The sequence below is a fragment of the Arachis hypogaea genome, chromosome 6, assembly GCF_003086295.3.
Source record: "Arachis hypogaea cultivar Tifrunner chromosome 6, arahy.Tifrunner.gnm2.J5K5, whole genome shotgun sequence".
NCBI lineage: Eukaryota > Viridiplantae > Streptophyta > Magnoliopsida > Fabales > Fabaceae > Arachis > Arachis hypogaea.
The window spans coordinates 29,468,501-29,490,805 of record NC_092041.1 but is presented as its reverse complement, the minus strand read 5'-3'; the positions used below and the strand labels follow the sequence as shown (position 1 = coordinate 29,490,805).

General features: G+C 39.9%; 3 non-coding genes across 3 annotated transcripts; all 3 read right to left on the bottom strand.

The window, feature by feature from the left end:
• Window positions 1-365: 365 nt before the first annotated feature.
• LOC112699917 (small nucleolar RNA R71) lies at window positions 366-473 on the bottom strand. Its single transcript, XR_003152848.1, has one exon. It is a non-coding gene; the product is annotated as a small nucleolar RNA R71 (small nucleolar RNA).
• A 6,336-nt stretch (window positions 474-6,809) lies between these two features.
• LOC112700438 (small nucleolar RNA R71) lies at window positions 6,810-6,917 on the bottom strand. The gene has a single exon (XR_003153347.1). It is a non-coding gene; the product is annotated as a small nucleolar RNA R71 (small nucleolar RNA).
• A 12,232-nt stretch (window positions 6,918-19,149) lies between these two features.
• LOC112700548 (small nucleolar RNA R71) lies at window positions 19,150-19,257 on the bottom strand. The gene has a single exon (XR_003153454.1). It is a non-coding gene; the product is annotated as a small nucleolar RNA R71 (small nucleolar RNA).
• Window positions 19,258-22,305: the final 3,048 nt, after the last annotated feature.

Below are 22,305 nucleotides of genomic sequence, written 5' to 3'. Positions count from 1 at the left end.
ATGATGCTTGGTGATTATACTACACCTACTTCCAATTTTTATGGAAGAAGCATCTCAATCCCTGCCATTAGAGCAAATAATTTTGAGCTGAAGCCTCAATTAGTTGTTCTAATGCAACAGAACTGCAAGTTTCATGGACTTCCATCAAAGATCCCTATCAGTTTTTAACTGAGTTCTTACAGATCTGTGATATTGTTAAGACTAATGGAGTAGATCCTGAAGTTTACAGGCTCATGCTTTTCCTTTTTGCTGTAAGAGACTGAGCTAGAACATGGTTGGACTCACAACCTAAAGATAGCCTGGACTCTTGGGATAAGCTGGTCACGGCCTTCTTGGCCAAGTTTTTTCCTCCTCAAAAGCTAAGCAAGCTTAGAGTGGATGTTCAGACTTTCAGGTAAAAAGATGGTGAATCCTTCTATGAAGCTTGGGAAAGATACAAGCAGTTGACCAAAAAGTGTCCTTCTGACATGCTTTCAGAGTGGACCATTTTGGATATATTCTATGATGGTCTATCTGAGTTCTCTAAGATGTCACTGGACCATTCTGCAGGTAGATCCATTCACCTAAAGAAAATGCCTGCAGAAGCTCAAGAACTCATTGACATGGTTACAAATAACCAATTCATGTACACCTCTGAGAGGAATCCTGTGAGTAATGGGACGCCTCAGAAGAAGGGAGTTCTTGAAATTGATGCTCTGAATGCCATACTGGCTCAGAACAAAATATTGACCCAACAAGTCAATATGATATCTCAAAGTATGAATGGATTGTAAAATGCATCCAACAATACTAAAGAAGCATCTTCTGAAGAAGAAGCTTATGAACCTGAGAACCCTGCAATGGCAGAGGTAAATTATATGGGTGAAGCCTTTGGCAACACCTATAACCCTTCAAGGAGAAATCATCTGAATTTTTCATGGGAGGATCCATAGAAGCAAGGCTTCAATAATAACAATGGTGGAAGAAACAGGTTTAGCAATAGCAAACCTTTTCCATCATCATCTCAACAACAGACAGAGAATTATGAGCAGAATCCTTCTAGCTTGGCAAACTTAGTCTCTGGTCTATCTAAGGCCACTCTCAGTTTTATGACTGAAACAAGGTCCTCCATTAGAAACCTGGAGGCACAAGTGGGTCAGCTGAATAAGAAAATCACTGAAACTCCTCCTAGTACTCTCCCAAGCAATACATAAGAGAATCCAAAAAGAGAGTGCAAGGCCATTGCTATAATCAAAATGGTCGAATCCAAAGAGGAAGGGGAGGACGTGAATCCCAATGAGGAAGACCTCATGGGACGTCCTCTAGACAGAAAGGAGTTCCCTATTGAGGACCTAAAGGAATCTGAGGTTCATATAGAGACCATAGAGATTCCATTAAACTTTCTTCTGCCATTCATGAGCTCTGAGAACTATTCTTCCTCTGAAGAGGATGAAGAAGTAACTGAAGAGCAAGTTGCTCAATATCTAGGAGCCATCATGAAGTTGAATGCCAAGTTGTTTGGTAATGAGACTTGGAAAGATGAACCTCCCTTGCTCATTGATGAACTAAATACATGGGTTTAGCAAACTTTACCTCAAAAGAAAGAAGATCCTGGTAAATTCTTAATACCCTGTACCATAGGCACCATGACCTTTGAGAAGGCTCTGTGTGACCTGGGGTCAGGTATAAATCTTATGCCACTCTTTGTAATGGAGAAACTGGGGATCTTTGAGGTACAAGCCGTAAGAATCTCATTAGAGATGGCAGACAAGTCAATAAAACAAGTTTATGGATTGGTAGAGGACGTGTTAGTGAAGGTTAAAGGCCTTTACATCCCTGCTGATTTCATAATCCTAGACACTGGGAAGGATGAGAATGAATGCATCATCCTTGGAAGACCCTTCCTAACCACAGCAGGAGCTGTGATTGATGTTAACAGAGGAGAGCTAGTCCTTCAATTGAATAGGGACTACCTTGTGATTAAAGCTCAAGGATCTTTCTCAACAAACATGGAGAGGAAGCATGAAAAGCTTCTCTCAATACAGAGTCAAACAAAGCCCCCACAATCAAACTCTAAGTTTGGTGTTGGGAGGCCACAACCAAACTCTAAGTTTGGTGTTGAGAAGCCCCCACATTCAAACTCTATGTTTGGTGTTGGGAGGCCCTCATCATGCTTTGAACATCTGTGAAGCTCCATGAGAGCTCACAATCAAGCTATTGACATTAAAGAAGCGCTTATTGGGAGGCAACCCAATTTTTACTTATATATATATTTCTATTGTTCTTTTATGTTTTATTAGGTTTATGATTATGTGGAGTCACAAAACAATTGCAAAAATTAAAAACAGAATCAAAAATAGTAGAAGAAAAAGCACACCCTGGAGGAAGAGCTGTCTGGCGTTTAAACGCCAGAAACAAGCATCTGTCTGGCGTTTAACGCCAGAAACAAGCACCAAGCTGGCATTTAATGCCAGAAACAAGCATCAGGTTGGCGTTAAACGCCAGAAACAGGCTACATTTGGGTGTTTAACACCAGAAACAAGCTGCAGTCTGGCGTTAAACGCTAGGATTGCATACAGAGGACGTTTTACACGCCTAAAAGGTGCAGGGATGAAAAACTCTTTACACCTCAAGATCTGTGGACCCCACAGGATCACCTCAACATCTGTGGACCCCATAGGATCCCCACCTATCCTACTTCTCTCTTATTCACATAATCCAATAACACTATGCCCTTCACCAATCACATCAATCTCTCTTCCCCATTACCCCTTCACCAATCACATTCATCCACTCTTCCCCATAAACCCCACCTACCTTCAAATTCAAAATCTCTTTTCCACACAAACCCACCCTAAATGACCGAACCCAAACCCCTCTCCCTCCACTATATAAACCCATCCATCCTTCTTCATTTTCACACAACACAACCCTTTCTTCTCCCCCTTGGCCGAAACCCAAACCTCTCTCCCTCTCCTCCATATCTTCTTCTTCTTCTATTCTTTCTTTTTTTGCTCGAGGGCAAGCAACATTCTAAGTTTGGTGTGGTAAAAGCATAGCTTTTTTATTTTTCTATAACCATTGATGGCACCTAAGGCCAGAGAAACCTCAAGAAAGATGAAAGGGAAGGCAATTGCTTCCACCTCTGAGTCATGGGAGATGGAGAGATTCATCTCAAAAGCCCATCAAGACCACTTCTATGAAGTTGTGGCCAAGAAAAAGGTGATCCCTGAGGTCCCTTTTAAGCTCAAAAAGGGCGAATATCCGGAGATCCGACAAGAGATTAGAAGAAGAGGATGGGAAGTTCTCTCCAATCCTATTCAACAAGTCAGAATCTTAACGGTTCAAGAGTTCTATGCAAACACATGGATCACTAAGAACCATGATCAAAGCATGAACCCAAACCCAAAGAATTGGCTTGCAATGGTTCAGAGAAAATGCGTAGATTTCAGTCCGGAGAACGTAAGGTTGTCGTTCAACTTGCCTATGATGCAAGAAGACGCACGCCCCTACACTAGAAGGGTCAACTTTGATCAAAGGTTGGACCAAGTCCTCATGGACATATGTGTGGAAGGAGCTCAATGGAAAAGAGACTCAAAAGGCAAGCCAGTTCAATTGAGAAGACTGGACCTAAAGCCTGTGGCTAGAGGATGGTTTGAGTTCATCCAACGCTCCATCATCCCCACTAGCAACCGATCCGAAGTAACTATGGATCGGGCCATCATGATCCATAGCATCATGATTGGAGAGGAAGTAGAAGTTCATGAAGTCATCTCTCTAGAACTCTACAAAGTAGGCGAAAAGCCTTCTACCTTGGCAAGGCTAGCCTTTCCTCACCTAATTTGCTATCTATGCAACTTAGATAGAGTTGTCATAGAAGAAGACATCCTCATTGAAGAGGACAAGCCCATCACTAAGAAGAGGATTGAGCAAACAAGAGAGCCCATTCATGGATCTCAAGAGACGCATGAGGAAGCTCATCATCAAGAAATCCCTGAGATGCCTCAAGGGATGCATTTTCCTCCAAACAACTATTGGGAATAATTCAACACTTCTCTAGAAGGATTGAGTCATAACATGAACCAATTAAGGGTGGAACACCAAGAGCACTCCATCATTCTCAATGAGATTAGATAAGATCAAAGAGCTATGAGGGAGGAGCAACAAAGGCAAGGAAGAGACATAGAGGAGCTCAAGAACACCATTGGTTCTTCAAGAAGAAGGTGCCACCCTCACTAAGGTGGACTCATTCCTTAACTTCCTTGTTCTTATCTCTCTGTTTTTCAGTTTTATGCTTTATGTTTGTCTATGTTTTGAGTCTTTACTACATGATCATTAGTATTTAGTAACTATGTCTTAAGGCTATGAATAATTCCACGAATCCTTCACATTTCTTAAATGAAAAATGTTTTTAATACAAAAGAATAAGAAGTACATGAGTTTCGAATTCATCTTTGAAATTAGTTTAATTATATTGATGTGGTGACAATACTTTTTGTTTTCTGAATGAATGCTTGAACAGTGCATACTTTTTATCTTGTTATTTATGAATGTTAAAATTGTTAGCTCTTGAAAGAATGATGAAAAAGAGAAATGATATTGATGATCTGAAAAATCATAAAATTGATTCTTGAAGTAAGAAAAAGCAGTGAAAAAAAAGAAGAGAAAAAATGGTGAAAATAAAAAAAAAGAAAGAAAGAGAAAAAGCAAGCAGAAAAAGCCAATAGCCCTTAAAACTAAAAGGAAAGGGTAAAAAGGATCCAAGGCTTTGAGCATCAATGGATAGGAGGGCCTAAAGGAATAAAATCCTGGCCTAAGCGGCTGAATCAAGCTGTCCTTAATCATGTGCTTGTGGCATGCAGGTCCAAGTGAAAAGCTTGAGACTGAGTGGTTAAAGTCATGATCCAAAGCAAAAAGAGTGTGCTTAAGAACCATGGACACCTCTAAATGGGGACTTTAGCAAAGCTGAGTCAGAATCTGAAAAGGTTCACCCAATCATGTGTCTGTGGCATTTATGTATCCGGTGGTAATACTGAAAAACAAAGTGCTTAGGGCCACAACCAAGACTCATAAAAGTAGCTGTGTTCAAGAATCAACATACTTAACTAGGAGAATCAATAACACTATCTGAACTCTGAGTTCCTATTGATGCCAATCATTCTAAACTTCTAAGGATAAAGTGAGATGCCAAAACTGTTCAGAAGCAAAAAGCTACAAGTCATGCTCATCTAATTAGAATTAATATTCATTGATATTTTAGGATTTATAGTGTATTCTCTTCTTTTTATCCTATTTGAATTTCAGTTGCTTGGGGACAAGCAACAATTTAAGTTTGCTGTTGTGATGAGCGGATAATTTATACGCGTTTTGGCATTGTTTTTAGGTAGTTTTTAGTAGGATCTAGCTACTTTTAGGGATATTTTTTTATTAGTTTTTATGTAAAATTCACATTTCAGAACTTTACTATGAGTTTGTGTGTTTTTCTGTGATTTCAAGTATTTTCTGGCTGAAACTGAGGGACCTGAGCAAAAATCTGAGAGGAGGCTGAAAAAGGACTACAGATGCTGTTGGATTCTGACCTCCTTGCACTCGAAATGGATTTTCTGGAGCTATGGAGCTCCAAATGGAGCAATATTAATATCTTTGGAAAGTAGACATCCAGGGATTTCCAGCAATATATAATAGTTCATACTTTATTCGAGTTTAGACAACGCAAACTGGCGTTCAACACTAGCTCCATGCTGCATTCTGGAGTAAAACGCCAGAAACACATCACAAACCAGAGTTAAACACCAAAAACACATTACAATTTGACGTTTAACTCCAAGGAAGGCCTCTACACGTGAAAGCTTCAATGCTCAGCCCAAGCACACACCAAGTGGACCCCGGAAGTGGATTTCTGCATCATTCACTTATCTCTGTAACCCTAGTAACTAGTTTAGTATAAATAGGACTTTTCACTATTGTACTAGGGAGCTGGGAGTTAAGTTTTATGCTATCTTAGACTCTGATGGGGGCTGCCATTCGGCCATGCCTGGACCATTATCACTTATGTATTTTCAACGGTGGAGTTTCTACACACCATAGATTAAGGCGTGGAGCTCTGCTGCACCTCGAGTATTAATGCAAAGTACTATTGTTCTTCTATTCAATTCACGCTTATTCTTATTCTAAGATATCCATTCGCACCCAAGAACCTGATGAATGTGATGATTATGTGACGCTCATCACCATTCTCACTTATGAACATGTGCCTGACAACCACTTTCGTTCTACATGTAAATAAGCTTGAATGAATATCTCTTGGATTCCTTAATCAGAATCTTCGTGGTATAAGCTAGAATCCATTGGCAGCATTCTTGAGAATCCAGAAAGTCTAAACCTTGTCTGTGGTATTCCGAGTAGGATTCAGGGATTGAATGACTGTGACGAGCTTCAAACTCGCGACTGTAGGGCGTGGTGACAGATGCAAAAGGATAGTAAATCCTATTCCTGCATGATCGGGAACCGACAAATGATTAGCCGTGCGGTGATAGCGCACCTGGACCATTTTCACTGAGAGGATGGACGGACGGTAGCTATTGACAACGGTGATCCCCCAACATATGTGTTGCCATGGAAAGGAGTAAGAATGATTGGATGAAAGCAGTAGGAAAGCAAAGATTCAAAAGGAACACAGTATCTTCATGCGCTTATCTGAAATTTTCACCAATGCTGTAAGAGACAAAGCTAGGATATGGTTGGACTCACAACCTAGAGAAAGCCTGAACTCTTGGGACAAGTTGGTCAGTGCTTTCTTGACCAAATTCTTTCCACCTCAAAAGATGAGCAATCTTAGAGTAGAAGTCCAAACCTTCAAACAGAAGGAAGGTGAATCTCTCTATGAAGCTTGGGAAAGATACAAGCAATTAACCAAAAAGTGTCCTTCTGACATGCTTCCAGAATGGAGCATCATATGTATATTTTATTATGGTCTGTCTGAATTGTCCAAGATGTCATTTGGACCATTCTGCTGGTGGATCCCTTCATCTGAAAACACCTACAGAAGCCCATGAACTCATTGAGATGGTTGCAAATAATCAGTTCATGTACACTTCTGAAAGAAATCCTGTGAATAATGGGATGACTCAGAAGAAAGGAGTTCTTGAGATAGATACTCTGAATCCCATATTAGCTCAGAACAAAATATTGACTCAGCAAGTCAATATAATTTCTCAGAATCTGACTGGATTGCAAGCTGCATCCGGCAGTACTAAAGAAGCCTCCTCTGAAGGAGAAGCTTATGACCCTGAGAATCCTGCAATGGAAGATGTGAATTACATGGGAGAACCCTATGGAAACACCTATAATCTTTCATGGAGGAATCATCCAAATTTCTCATGGAAGGATCAACAGAAGCCTCAACAAGGCTTCAATAATAATAATGGTGGGAGAAATAGGTTTGGCAATAGCAAGCCTTTTCCATCATCTTCTCAGCAACGACAGAGAATTCTGAGCAGAACCCCTCTAGCTTAGCAAACATAGTCTCTGATCTATCTAAGGCCACTCTCAGTTTTATGACTGAAACAAGGTCTTCCATCAAAAATTTGGAGGCACAAGTGGGTCAGCGAGTAAAAGAGTTACTGGAACTCCTCCTAGAACTCTCCCAAGCAATACAGAAGAGAATCCAAAGAGAGCGTACAAGGCCATCAATATAACTAAAATGGCCGAACCTATAGAGGAGGAAGAGGCAGTGATTTCCAATGAGGAAGACGTTTTTGGACGTCCACTGACCACTAAGGGGTCCCTAATGAGGAACCAAAGGAATCTGAGGCTCCTATAAAGACCATAGAGATTCCACTAAACTTCCTATTACCATTCATGAGCTCTGATGAGTATTCTTCCTCTGAAGAAGATAAAGATCTTGTTGAAGAGCAAGTTACTTGGTATCTAGGAGCAATCATGAAGCTGAATGCCAAGTTATTTAGTAATGAGACTTGGGGGGATGAACCTCCATTGCTCATCAATGAACTGAATGCCTTGGTTCAGCTGAAAATACATCAAAAGAAACTAGATCCCGGAAGGTTCTTAATACCTTGTACTATAGGCACCATGACCTTTGAGAAGGCTCTGTGTGACCTGGAATCAGGTATAAACCTCATGCCACTCTCTGTAATGGAGAAACTAGGAATCTTTGAGGTACATGCTGCAAGAATCTCACTAGAGATGGCAGACAAATCAATGAAAAAGGCTTATGGACTTGAGGAGATGTCTTAGTGAAGGTTAAAGGCCTCTACATCCCTGCTGACTTCATAATCCTAGACACTGGGAAGGAGGAGGATGAATCCATCATCCTTGGAAGTCCCTTCCTAGCCACAACAAAGGCTGTAATTGATGTAGACAGAGGAGAGTTAGTCTCTCAATTAAATGAGGACTACCTTGTGTTTAAGGCTCAAGGATCTTCTTCTGTAAACATGGAGAAGAAGCATGAAAAGCTTCATCCAATTCTCTCCATATAGAGTTAAGCAGAGCCCCCACATTCAAACTATAAGTTTGCTGTTGGGAGGCCACAATCATGCTCTGAGCATATGTAAAGCTCTGTAAGAGCTTCCTGTCAAGCTATTGACATTAAAGAAGCGCTTATTGGGAGGCAACCCAATTTTATTTATCTATGTTAATTACTTTTTTATTTTCCAGTGTTAGTCTATGTTTTCTTTAGGTTGATGATCATGTGGAGTCACAAAAACAGCTGCAGAATTAAAGCGAAATCAAAAATAGCATAAAAAATAGCACACCTTGAAGGACGAGCTTACTGGCGTTTAAACGCCAGTAAGGATAGCAAAATGGGCGTTTAACACCCAAAATGGTAGCATTCTGGATGTTAAACACCAGAATGAGTAGACAGACTGGCATTTAACGCTAGAAAAGGGTGTCTGGTGTCTGGCTGGCGTTAAACGCCAGTAAGGGTAGCAGAATGGGTGTTTAACACCCAGTTTGGCAGCATTTTGGGCATTAAACGCCAGAAATGGCAGCCAAACTGGCGTTTAACGCTAGAAAGGAGTATCAACCTGGCATTTAACACCAGAAATGGCACACAAAGGGCGTTTAAACGCTAGAAAGGTGCAGGGATGAGAAATCCTTGACATCTCAAGATCTGTGGACCCCACAAGATCCCCACCTACCCCAACTCACTCTCTCTCCTTTTCACACCTTTCCATAACACTCTTCCCCAAATACCATTCACCTATCAAATCCTACCCTCTTCCCCATAATTTCTCCACCACTCACATCCATCCACTTTTCCCTAAGAAACCCTCATAAAACCCCACCTACCTCACCATTCAAATTCAAACCATTTCCCCCCCCAAACCCATCCATTCTCACACGGATTCCCTCCCCCTTACCCTATAAATACACCTCCTTACCACCCGCAATTTCACACATCACATACACTTCTTTCCCCCTTGGCCAAACAACTAATACACTTCCCTCTCCTCCATTTCTTCTTCTTCTACTCCCATCTTTCTTCTTTTATTCGAGGATGAGTAAACCTTTTAAGTTTGTTGTGGAAAAAACTTTGCTTTTTATTTTTTCATAACCATTAATGGCACCTAAGGCCGAAAAAACCTCTAGAAAGAGGAAAGGAAAGGCAGTTGCTTCCACCTCTGAGTCATGAGAGATGGAGAGATTTATCTCAAAGGTCCATCAAGACCACTATTATGAAGTTGTGGCCAAGAAAAAGGTGATCCCTGAGGTCCCTTTTATGCTAAAAAAGAGTGAATATCCGGAAATCCGACGTGAGGTTCGGAGAAGAGGTTGGGAAGCTATCACCAACCCCATCCAACAAGTCAGAATCTTAATGGTTCAAGAGTTCTATGCTAATGCATGGATCACTAAGAACCATGATCAATGTATGAACCCGAGCCCAAAGAATTGGCTCACAATGGTTCGGGGGATATACTTGTATTTCAGTCTAGAAACTGTAAGATTGGCATTCAACTTACCGATAATGAGAGGGGATTCTCATCCTTTCACTAGAAGAGTCAACTTTGATCAAAGGTTAGACCAAGTCCTCATGGACATCTGTGTCGAAGGAGCCCAATGGAAGAGAGACTCCAAAGGCAAGCTGATGAGCGGATAATTTATACGCTTTTTGGCATTGTTTTTAGATAGTTTTTAGTAAGTTCAAGCTACTTTTAGGGATGTTTTCATTAGTTTTTATGTTAAATTCACATTTCTGGACTTTACTATGATTTCGTGTGTTTTTCTGTGATTTCAGGTAAATTCTAGCTGAAATTGAGGGATTTGAGCAAAACTCTGAAGAAGGCTGACAAAAGGACTGCTGATGCTGTTGGAATCTGACCTCCCTGCACTCGAAATGGATTTTCTGGAGCTACAGAACTCCAATTGGCGCGCTCTCAACGGCGTTGGAAAGTAGACATCCAGAGCTTTCCAGCAATATATAATAGTCCATGCTTTATTCGAAGATTGACGACGTAACTTGGCGTTGAACGCCAAGTTCATGCTGCTGTCTGGAGTTAAACGCCAGAAAAACGTCATGATCCGGAGTTGAACGCCCAAAACACGTCATAACTCGAAGTTCAACTCCAAGAGAAGACTTAGCTCGTGGATTGATCAAGCTCAGCCCAAACATACACCAAGTGGGCCCCGGAAGTGAATTTATGCATCAATTACTTACTCATGTAAACCCTAGGAGCTAGTTATTATAAATAGAACATCTATCTATTGTATTAGACATCTTTTGACAGTTTAATCTCTTGAATATTCGGTCACTTGATCATGGAGAGGGCTGGCCATTCGGCCATGCCTGAACCTCTTTCACTTATGTATTTTCAACGGTGGAGTTTCTGCACACCATAGATTAAGGGTGTGGAGCTCTGCTGTACCTCAAGTATTAATGCAATTCTATTGTCTATTTTATTCAATTCTCTCTTATTCTTATTCCAAGATATTCATTCGTACCCAAGAACATGATGAATGTGATGATAAGTAACCCTCATTATCATTCTCACTTATGAACGCACGTGATTGACAACCACTTCCGTTCTACATGCAACAAGAGCTTGAATGTGTATCTCTTAGATTCCCCAACAGAATCTTCGTGGTATAAGTTAGATAGATGGCGGCATTCATGAGGGTCTGGAAAGTCTAAACCTTGTCTATGGTATTCCGAGTAGGATTCTGTGATTGAATGACTGTGACGAGCTTCAAACTCCTGAAGGCTGGGCGTGATGACAAGCGCAAAAGAATCAAGGGATTCTATTCCAACCTGATTGAGAACCGACAGATGATTAGCCGTGCTGTGACAGAGCATAGGAACGTTTTCACTGAGAGGATGGGATGTAGCCATTGACAACGGTGATGCCCTACATACAGCTTGCCATGGAAAGGAGTAAGAAGGATTGAGTTGAAGCAATGGGAGAGCAGGCGTCCTTGAGCCATACGGTATCTCCATTCGCTTATCTGAAATTCCCACCAATGAATCTGCATGAGTACTCTATCCCTTTTATTATTTATTTTCTTATTTCTATTTTCGAAAACCCATAAACTAATTTAATCTGCCTAACTGAGATTTACAAGGTGACCATAGCTTGCTTCATACTAACAATCTCTGTGGGATCGACCCTTACTCACGTAAGGTATTACTTGGATGACCCAGTACACTTGCTGGTTAAGTTGAACGGAGTTATGATCACACCAGGGATTATTAAGATCCCAATTTATCACACCATGATCTCTTTGGGGTATTTTTGATTTCATACAAATACAAAGAGACCAACTTTGAGGATCACAATTTCGTCCACCAAGTTTTTGGCGCCGTTGCCGGGGATTGTTCGAGTATGGACAACTGACGGTTCATCTTGTTGCTTAGATTAGGTAATTTTCTTTTCAAAAATCTTTTTCAAAAAATTTTTCTTTTCTTTTTCGTTTTTTTTTCCAAAAATGTTTTTCGAAAAAAAAAATAATAAAAATACAAAAAAATTAGAAAATCATAAAAATCAAAAATATTTTGTGTTTCTTGTTTGAGTCTTGAGTCAATTTTTAAGTTTGGTGTCAATTGCATGCTTTTAAAAATTTTTCTTGCAATTTTCGAAAACCTCATGCATTCATAGTGTTCTTCATGATCTTCAAGTTGTTCTTGACAAGTCTTCTTGTTTGATCTTGATGATTTCTTGTTTTGTGTCTTTTGTTGTTTTTCATGTGCATCTTTGCATTCATATTTTTCATGCATTAAAGATTTCTAAGTTTGGTGTCCTGCATGTTTTCTTTGCATCAAAAATTTTTCAAAAATATGTTCTTGATGTTCATCATGATCTTCAAAGTGTTCTTGGTGTTCATCTTGACATTCATAGCATTCTTGCATGCATTATTTGTTTTGATCTAAAAATTTCATGCATTGATTATTTTTGTTGTTTTTCTCTTTCATAATTAAAAATTCAAAAATCAAAAAATTATCTTTTCCTTATTTCCCTCCAAATTTTCGAAATTTTGGGTTGACTTGGTCAAAAATTTTTAAAATTAGTTATTTCTTACAAGTCAAGTCAAAATTTCAATTTTAAAAATCTTATCTTTTCAAAATCTTTTTCAAAAATCATATCTTTTTCATTTTTTTTCGAAAATTTCAAAAATCTTTTTCAAAATTTTTTCAAAATCTTTTTCTTATCTTTATATCAAATTTTCGAAAATTGAGCTAACAATTAATGTGATTGGTTCAAAAATTTGAAGTTTGTTACTTTCTTGTTAAGAAAGGTTCAATCTTTAAATTCTAGAATCTTATCTTGTAGTTTCTTGTTAGTTAAGTCATTTTTTTTAAATTTAAATCTTTTATCTTTTATCTTATCTTTTTCAAAAATTTTCTCTTTTTCAAAATTTGATTTCAAATATCTTATCCAACCTCTTAGCTTCTTATCTTTTGAAAATTTGATTTCAAATCTTTTTCAATCAACTAACTAACTTTTTGTTTGTTTCTTATCTTTTTCAAAACCACCTAACTACTTCTCCCTCTCTAATTTTCGAAAATATCTCATCCATTTTTCAAAATTTCTTTTTAATTAATTAACTGTTTTAAATTTTAATTCTAATCTTATCTTATCTTTAATTTTCGAAAATTACTAACCTCTTTTTCAAAAATTATTTTCGAAATCTTCCTTCTCTTTTCTTCTTCTATTTAATTATTTAATTACTAACACTTCTCTTCACCTCTCTTCATCCAAAAATCCGAATCCCCATCTCCATTCTTCTAACCCCTTTCTTCTTCTACTAACATAAGGGAATCTCTATACTGTGACATAGAGGATTCCTCTTTCTTTTCTTGTTTTCTTCTCTTTCATATGAGCAGGAACAGGGAAAAAGGCACTCTTGTTGAAGTTGATCCAGAACCTGAAAGGACTCTGAAGAGAAAATTAAGAGAAGCTAAATTACAACAATCCAGAAACAACCTTTCAGAAATTTTCGAACAAGAGAAGGACATGGCAGCCGAAAATAATAATAATAATAATGCAAGGAGAATGCTTGGTGACTTCACAAAACCAACATCCAAGTTTGATGGAAGAAGCATCTCCATTCCTGCCATTGGAGCTAATAACTTTGAGCTTAAGCCTCAACTAGTTGCATTAATGCAACAAAACTGCAAGTTTTATGGACTTCCATCTGAAGATCCTTATCAGTTTTTAACTGAGTTCTTGCAGATCTGTGAGACTGTAAAGACGAATGGAGTTGATCCTGAAGTCTACAGACTCATGCTTTTCCCTTTTGCTGTAAGAGACAGAGCTAGAATATGGTTGGATTCACAACCTAAGGATAGCCTGGACTCCTGGGATAAGCTGGTCACTGCCTTCTTGGATAAATTCTTTCCTCCTCAAAAGCTGAGCAAGCTGAGAGTGGATGTTCAAACCTTCAAGCAAAAAGATGGTGAATCCCTCTATGAAGCTTGGGAAAGATACAAGCAGCTGACCAAAAGATGTCCATCTGACATGTTTTCAGAATGGACCCTATTAGATATATTCTATTATGGTCTCTCTGAATTTTCGAAAATGTCATTGGACCATTCTGTAGGTGGATCTATTCACCTGAAGAAAACGCCTGAAGAGGCTCAAGAACTCATTGACATGGTTGCAAACAACCAGTTCATGTACACCTCTGAGAGGAATTCCGTGAATAATGGGATACCTCAGAAGAAAGGAGTTCTTGAAATTGATGCTCTGAATGCCATATTGGCTCAGAACAAAATGTTGACTCAACAGGTCAACATGATCTCTCAAAATCTGAATGGATTGCAACATGCATCCAACAGTACTAGAGAGGCAGCTTCTGAAGAAGCTTATGATCCTGAGAACCCTGCCATGGCAGAGGTTAATTACATGGGTGAACCATATGGAAACACCTATAACCCATCATGGAGAAATCATCCAAATTTCTCCTGGAAGGATCAACAGAAGCCTCAACAAGGCTTTAACAATGGTGGACGCAATAGGCTGAGCAATAGTAAGCCATATCCATCATCTTCTCAGCAACAGACAGAGAATTCAGAACAAAACACTTCTAATTTAGCCAATATTGTCTCTGATCTGTCAAAAGCCACTTTCAGCTTCATGAATGAAACAAGATCCTCCATTAGAAATTTGGAGGCACAAGTGGGCCAGCTGAGTAAGAAAGTCATTGAAACTCCTCCCAGTATTCTCCCAAGCAATACAGAAGAGAATCCAAAAGGAGAGTGCAAGGCCATTGATTTGATCAAAGTGGCCGAATGCACTAGGGAGGAGGAGGACGAAAATCCTAGTGAGGAAGACCTCCTGGGACGTCCTTCAAGCAAGAAGGAGTTTCCTATTAAGGATCCAGAGGAATCTGAGGCTCATCTAGAGACCATAGAGATTCCATTAAATCTCCTTCTGCCATTCATGAGCTCTGAAGACTATTCTTCCTCTGAAGAGGATGAAGATGTGACTGGAGAGCAAGTTGCTCAATATTTAGGAGCTATCATGAAGCTGAATGCCAAGCTGTTTGGTAATGAGACTTGGGAAAGTGAACCTCCCTTGCTCATTAGTGAACTAGATACTTGGATTCAGAAAATTCTACCTCAAAAGAAACAAGATCCTGGCAAGTTCTCAATACCTTGTACCATTGGCACCATGAGCTTTGAAAAAGCTGATGAGCGGATAATTTGTATGCTTTTTGGCATTGTTTTTAGTATGTTTTTGGTATGATCTAGTTAGTTTTTAGTATATTTTTATTAGTTTTTAGTTAAAATTCACTTTTCTGGACTTTACTATGAGTTTGTGTGTTTTTCTGTGATTTCAGGTATTTTCTGGCTGAAATTGAGGGACCTGAGCAAAAATCTGATTCAGAGACCAAAAAGGACTGCAGATGCTGTTGGATTCTGACCTCCCTGCACTCGAAGTGGATTTTCTGGAGCTACAGAAGCCCAATTGGCGCGCTCTCAACGGCGTTGGAAAGTAGACATCCTGGGCTTTCCAGCAATATATGATAGTCCATACTTTGCCCAAGATTTGATGGCCCAAACCGGCGTTCAAAGTCACCCTCAGAAATCCCAGCGTTAAACGCTGGAACTGGCACCCAAATGGGAGTTAAACGCCCAAACTGGCACTAAAGCTGGCGTTTAACTCCAAGAAGAGTCTCTGCACGAAAAATGCTTCATTGCTCAGCCCAAGCACACACCAAGTGGGCCCGGAAGAGGATTTTTATGTCATTTACTCATTTCTGTACACCTTAGGCTACTAGTTTTCTATAAGTAGGGCCTTTGACTATTCTATTAGAAATCTTTTGATCACTTGAGATCTCTAGATCATCTTTGGACATTTTAGTCTTAGATCATTGGGAGGCTGGCCATTCGGCCATGCCTAGACCTCATGCTTATGTATTTTCAACGGTGGAGTTTCTACACACCATAGATTAAGGTGTGGAGCTCTGCTGTACCTCGAGTATTAATGCAATTACTATTGTTCTTCCATTCAATTCCGCTTGTTCTTGTTCTAAGATATCACTTGTTCTTCAACTTGATGAATGTAATGATCCGTGATACTCATCATCATTCTCACCCATGAACAAGGTGACTGACAACCATTCTTGTTCTACAAGCGATCAAGGCTCTAGTGAATATCTCTTGGATTCCTGATTGCACGATGCATGGTTGATCGCCTGACAACCGAGTGCTCGTCTGACAAACGAGCCAACCATTCCGTGAGATCAGAGTCTTCGTGGTATAGGCGAGAACTGATGGCAGCATTCAAGAGAATCCGGAAGGTCTAACCTTGTCTGTGGTGTTCTGAGTAGGATTCAATGACTGAATGACTGTGACGTGCTTCAAACTCCTGAGGGCGGGGCGTTAGTGACAGACGCAAAAGAATCACTGGATTCTATTCCGGCCTGATTGAGAACCGACAGATGAATTCCGCTATGCTGTGACAGAGCATATGCAATCGCTTTCACTGAGAGGATGGGAGGTAGCCACTGACAATGGTGAAACCCTTGCTTAAGCTTGCCATGGAAAGGAGTAAGAAGGATTGGATGAAGACAGTAGGAAAGCAGAGAGAGACGGAAGGGAAAGCATCTTCATGCGCTTATCTGAAGTTCCTACCAATGAATTACATAAGTATCACTATCTTTATCTTTTATGTTATTTTCGTTCATCACCATTACCATTTGAGTTTGCCTGACTAAGATTTACAAGATGACCATAGCTTGCTTCAATACTAACAATCTCCGTGGGATCGACCCTTACTCGTGTAAGGTTTATTACTTGGACGACCCAGTGCACTTGCTGGTTAGTTGTGCGAAGTTGTGTAATGCCATGGTATTGAGCCACCAAGTTTTTGGGGTTCATGACCGGGGATTACGAGAGTTGTGAAAAAGTATTGTTCACAATTTCGCGCACCAAGTTTTTGGCGCCGTTGCCGGGGATTGTTCAAGTTTTGAGCAAGCTTTTGGTAACATCAGTGCCAAGATCCGGCAACAACACCAAGTTTTTGGCGTTATTGCCAGGGATTGTTCAAGTTTGGACAACTGACGGTTCATCTTGTTGCTTAGATTAGGTATTTATTTTTTTTCGAAATTCTTGAAGATGAATTCTAGAGTTTCATGATGATTTGTTGAAGTCTGGCTGGCTGAGAAGCCATGTCTAATCTCATTGGACCGAGGTTTCAACTTATCATCACAAGAGCTTGTTGATTTCTATCAATCTTGCTTTTAGAGCAGTGATCTGCTAAGGCTTGGCTGGCCATTGGCCATGTCTAGTGTTTTGGACCGAAGCTTTCTTTGAAAGCTTGGCTGGCTGTGAAGCCATGTCTAATTCCTGGACCGGAGTCTTAGACTAGCATTGCACTGATTCCTGGGATTCTCATTAAGAATTTTGATACCTTTTTCCACTTAATTTTCGAAAAACACAAAAAAAATTAAAAAAAATCATAAAATCCAAAAATATTTCTTGTTTCAGTCTAGTGTCTCATCATAAGTTTGGTGTCAATTGCATGCATTCATATGTCTTAGTGATCTTCAAGATGTTCTTGATGATTTGCTTGCTCTGATCTTTGAATTCTATTGACTTGAGTGTTTTGTGTGTCTCATATGCATTTTCATTTTGTTAGTGTCAGTAGTATACAAACTGCTAAGTTTGGTGTCTTGCATGCATTGTTATTTGATTCTTGTTGCATTTTGATTTTCCTTATTATTAAAAATTCAAAAATATTTTTAATTTGTGTCTTTTCAAGTCAATAATACAGAGAATTGAAGATTCAGAACATACAGCAGAGGAATTGCACAGAAAAAGCTGGGCGTTCAAAATGCCCAGTGAAGAAGGACAGACTGGCGTTTAAACGCCAGCCAGGGTACCTGGTTGGGCGTTTAACGCCCAAAAGGGTAGCATTTTGGGCGTTAAACGCCAGAATGGATACCATTCTGGGCGTTTAACGCCAGGATGGCTAGAAGGGAAGATTTTGTTTTCAAATCAATTTTTTTTTCAAGTTTTCAAAATCTTTTCAAAATCAAATCTTTTTCAAATCAATTTTCCAATCAAATCTTTTTCAAAACCAATTTCTTTCCATTTTTAAAGATACTTACTATCAATTAATGATTTGATTCAACATTTCAAGTATGTTACCTTTTCTGTTGAGAAAGGTTTAATGTTTGAATCATATCTTTTCTTGTTAATCAAGTTTTTAATTTTCAAAATCAAATCTTTTTAAAATGTTTTTCAAATCATATCTTCTCAATCACATCTTTTTAAAATTAATCATATTTTCTTAACCAATCATATCTTCTTAACCACATCTTTTTCAAAATAGTTTTCAATCAAATCTTTTTGATTTCTAATTTCAAAATCTTTTTCAAAAATCACTTGATTCCTTTTCCATTTTCATTTTCGGAAATTAAGTAATGTTTTTCAAAAATGTTTTCAAATTTTTCACTTAATTTTCGAAAATCTATTCCCTCCTTCTCACATCCTTCTATTTATGAACTAACACTATCCCTTAATGCAAAATTCGAACTCCATCTCCTTTGTTAAGTTCGAATTTTCCACTTCTGTCTTCTACTCTTCTTTTCCTCTGACACCTTAAGGAATCTCTATACTGTGACATAGAGGATTCCACATTTTCTTGTTCCCTTCTCTTTCTTATGAGCAGGAGCAAAGACAAAGGCATTCTTGTTGAGGCTGATCCTGAACCTGAAAGGACCTTGAAGAGAAAGCTCAGAGAAGCCAAAGCACAACTCTCTTTAGAGCACCTGACCGAATTCTTCAAAGAAGAAGAACTCATGGCAGCCGAAAACAACAACAATGCCAACAATACAAGGAAGGTGCTGGGTGACTTTACTGCACCTACTCCCGACTTCTATGGGAGAAGCATCTCTATCCCTGCCATTAGAGCAAACAACTTTGAGCTTAAGCCTCAATTAGTTTCTCTAATGCAACAGAATTGCAAGTTCCATGGACTTCCATTGGAAGATCCTCATCAGTTTTTAGCTGAGTTCTTGCAAATCTGTGACACTGTTAAGACTAATGGGGTTGACCCTGAGGTCTACAGACTTATGCTATTCCCTTTTGCTGTAAGAGACAGGGCTAGAACATGGTTGGACTCTCAACCTAAAGAAAGCCTGGACTCTTGGGAAAAGCTAGTCAATGCCTTCTTGGCAAAGTTCTTTCCACCTCAAAAATTGAGTAAGCTTAGAGTGGAAGTCCAAACCTTCAGACAGAAGGAAGGAGAATCCCTCTATGAAGCTTGGGAAAGATACAAACAATTGATCAGAAAGTGTCCCACTGATATGCTTTCTGAATGGAGCATCATAGGTATTTTCTATGATGGTCTCTCTGAACTGTCCAAGATGTCTTTGGATAGCTCTTCTGGAGGATCTCTTCATCTGAAGAAGACGCCTACTGAGGCTCAAGAACTGATTGAAATGGTTGCAAATAACCAATTCATGTACACTTCTGAACGAAATCCTGTAAACAATGGGACTAGTCAGAAGAAAGGAGTTCTTGAGATTGATACTCTGAATGCCATATTGGCTCAGAACAAAATATTGACTCAACAAGTCAATATGATTTCTCAAAGTCTGTCTGGAATGCAAAATGCACCAAGCAGTACTAAGGAAGCTTCATCTGAGGAAGAAGCTTATGATCCTGAGAACCCTTCAATGGAAGAGGTGAATTACATGGGAGAACCCTATGGAAACACCTACAATCCTTCATGGAGGAATCATCCAAATCTTTCATGGAAGGATCAACAGAGACCTCAACAAGGTTTCAATAACAATAATGGTGGAAGAAACAGGTTTAGCAATAGCAAGCCTTTTCCATCATCTTCTCAGCAACAGATAGAGAGTTCTAAGCAGAATACCTCTGACTTAGCAACCATGGTCTCTGATCTAATTAAAACCACTCAAAGTTTCATGACTGAAACTAGGTCCTCCATTAGGAATTTGGAAGGACAAGTGGGTCAGCTGAGCAAGAAAATTACTGAACTCCCTCCTAGTACTCTCCCAAGCAATACAGAAGAAAATCCAAAAGGAGAGTGCAAAGCCATCAACATGGCCGAATTCTGGGAGGAAGAAGAGGCAGTGAACGCCACTGAGGAAGACCTCACTGGACGTCCACTGGCCTCCAATGAGTTCCCCAATGAGGAACCATGGGAATCTGAGGCTCAAACTGAGACCATAGAGATTCCATTGGACTTACTCCTGCCATTCATGAGCTCTGATGAGTATTCTTCCTCTGAAGAGGATGAGTATGTCACTGAAGAGCAAGTTGCTAAATACCTTGGAGCAATCATGAAGCTAAATGACAAGTTATTTGGAATTGAGACTTGGGAGGATGAATCCCCTTTGCTCACCAAAGAACTGAATGACTTGTCTAGGCAGAAACTGCCTCAAAAGAGGCAGGATCCTGGGAAGTTTTCTATACCTTGTACCATAGGCACCATGACCTTCAAGAAGGCCTTGTGTGACTTAGGGTCAAGTGTAAACCTCATGCCTCTCTCTGTAATGGAGAAGCTAGGGATCTTTGAGGTGCAAGCTGCAAAGATCTCACTAGAGATGGCAGACAACTCAAGTAAACAAGCCCATGGACTTGTAGAGGATGTTCTGGTCAAAGTTGAAGACCATTACATCCCTACTGATTTCATAGTCCTAGAGACTGGGAAGTGCATGGATGAATCCATCATCCTTGGCAGACCCTTCCTAGCCACAGCAAGGGCTGTGGTTGATGTTGATAGAGGAGAGTTGATCATTCAAGTGAATGAAGAATCCTTGGTGTTTAAGGCCCAAGGATATCCCTCTGTCATCATGGAGAGGAAGCATGAAGAGCTTCTTGATGTGTGGAAAGCGATCCAACACAAAACTCACCGGCAAGTGTACCGGGTCGCATCAAGTAATAATAACTCACATGAGTGAGGTCGATCCCACAGGGATTGAAGGATTGAGCAATTTTAGTTCAGTGGGTGATTTAGTCAAGCGAATCAAGCTTTGGTTGAGTGATTTGTGTTTAACAGAAAGTAAATGACAGTAAATGTAAAGGGGAGAGGGAAAATTGCAGTAAAATAAAGAACAGAAGAGTAAAAGTGCAGAAATTTAAAGAACAAGAAAGTAAATGACTGAAACTTAAAGTGCAAGAAACTTAAATTGCAGTAACTTAAATGGCAAGAAAGATAAATTGCTAGAAGATAAAAGGGAATTAAGGAGTGGGATTGCAAGATCTTAACAAAAGAAAAGTAAATTGCAGTAATGAAGATAGCAGAAATTGAATTGGATGCAAACAGAAATTTAAACAGCAAGGAAATTAAAGTGCAGTAAAGGTTCACAGAAGAACCAAAAGTGATCTCAGGATCCCCAGGGCTTAGGTAGCAGAGCCTAAAACCCAATTTCCTTCCCAGATCTAGATTCACTAAGCAATTGACAGAAAATTAAAGAAGAAGCAATTGAATAACAGAATTTGGATTGAATTATGCAGAAAATTAAAGGCAAAGAGCTTGAATGGGAATTGGGACAGAATTTCCCCAATTTCACACACCCAATACTCAGAAAACAGAAGAGTAGAATTGCCCAAGAGAAGTGAGGAAGGAGACTCTCCTTTGATCCTCTTAGTTCTCGGTCCAGTCTCTCAAGGAAGCTCGAAAGCAAGATGAAAGTAAAATTGCAAAGCCAAGGTAAAAGTGAAAATTCAAAAATGAGCATAAAGGTAGCAAAAGGTAAAAATCCAAAAAAAGTCCTAATTACATCAAACTAAGTCCTATTTATACACTTTCTATTCTTGGATTTTGGGATTTGGATGGGCTTTTGGATTGGTGAAGAAATGAGTTCAAATTAATTTTTAATTTGAATTTTGGCCCAAAATCCACTTCCAGGAGGCTGCCCTGCCCTTGTGGAGGGCAGGGCAGAAAATTGATGCATGGTGGTGTGATTTGGTGCGGCCTTGGTGCGTGTGGTGCGAAAGTTGGTGCGCCAGAGGCTGCCCTGCCCGTGCCAAGGGCAGGGCGGGAATGGATTGACGCGCCAGGGAGCGTTGAGCGCTCGGATGGTGCTGCCAGGGGGCGTTTGGCGTGCCAGGATGCGTGGGAGGCTGCCCTGCCCGCGCCAAGGGCAGGGCAGGATCGGTTTGGTGCGGCCAGAGAGGAACGCGCGCGCCAGGATCGTGCCAAGGAAGGAGTTGGTGCGCCAGGAAGTAATTTTGGTGCGCCAGGGAGCAAAGTTGGTGCGCCATTCAAATTTCTGCCCTGCCCGTGCCAAGGGCAGGGCAATGACCCTTCCTTCATGTCGTGGGTTCGATCCTGGGAGCTTGCAAACACGCCACTTTTTCTCTTGATTTCTTGGCACGCTAGTGTG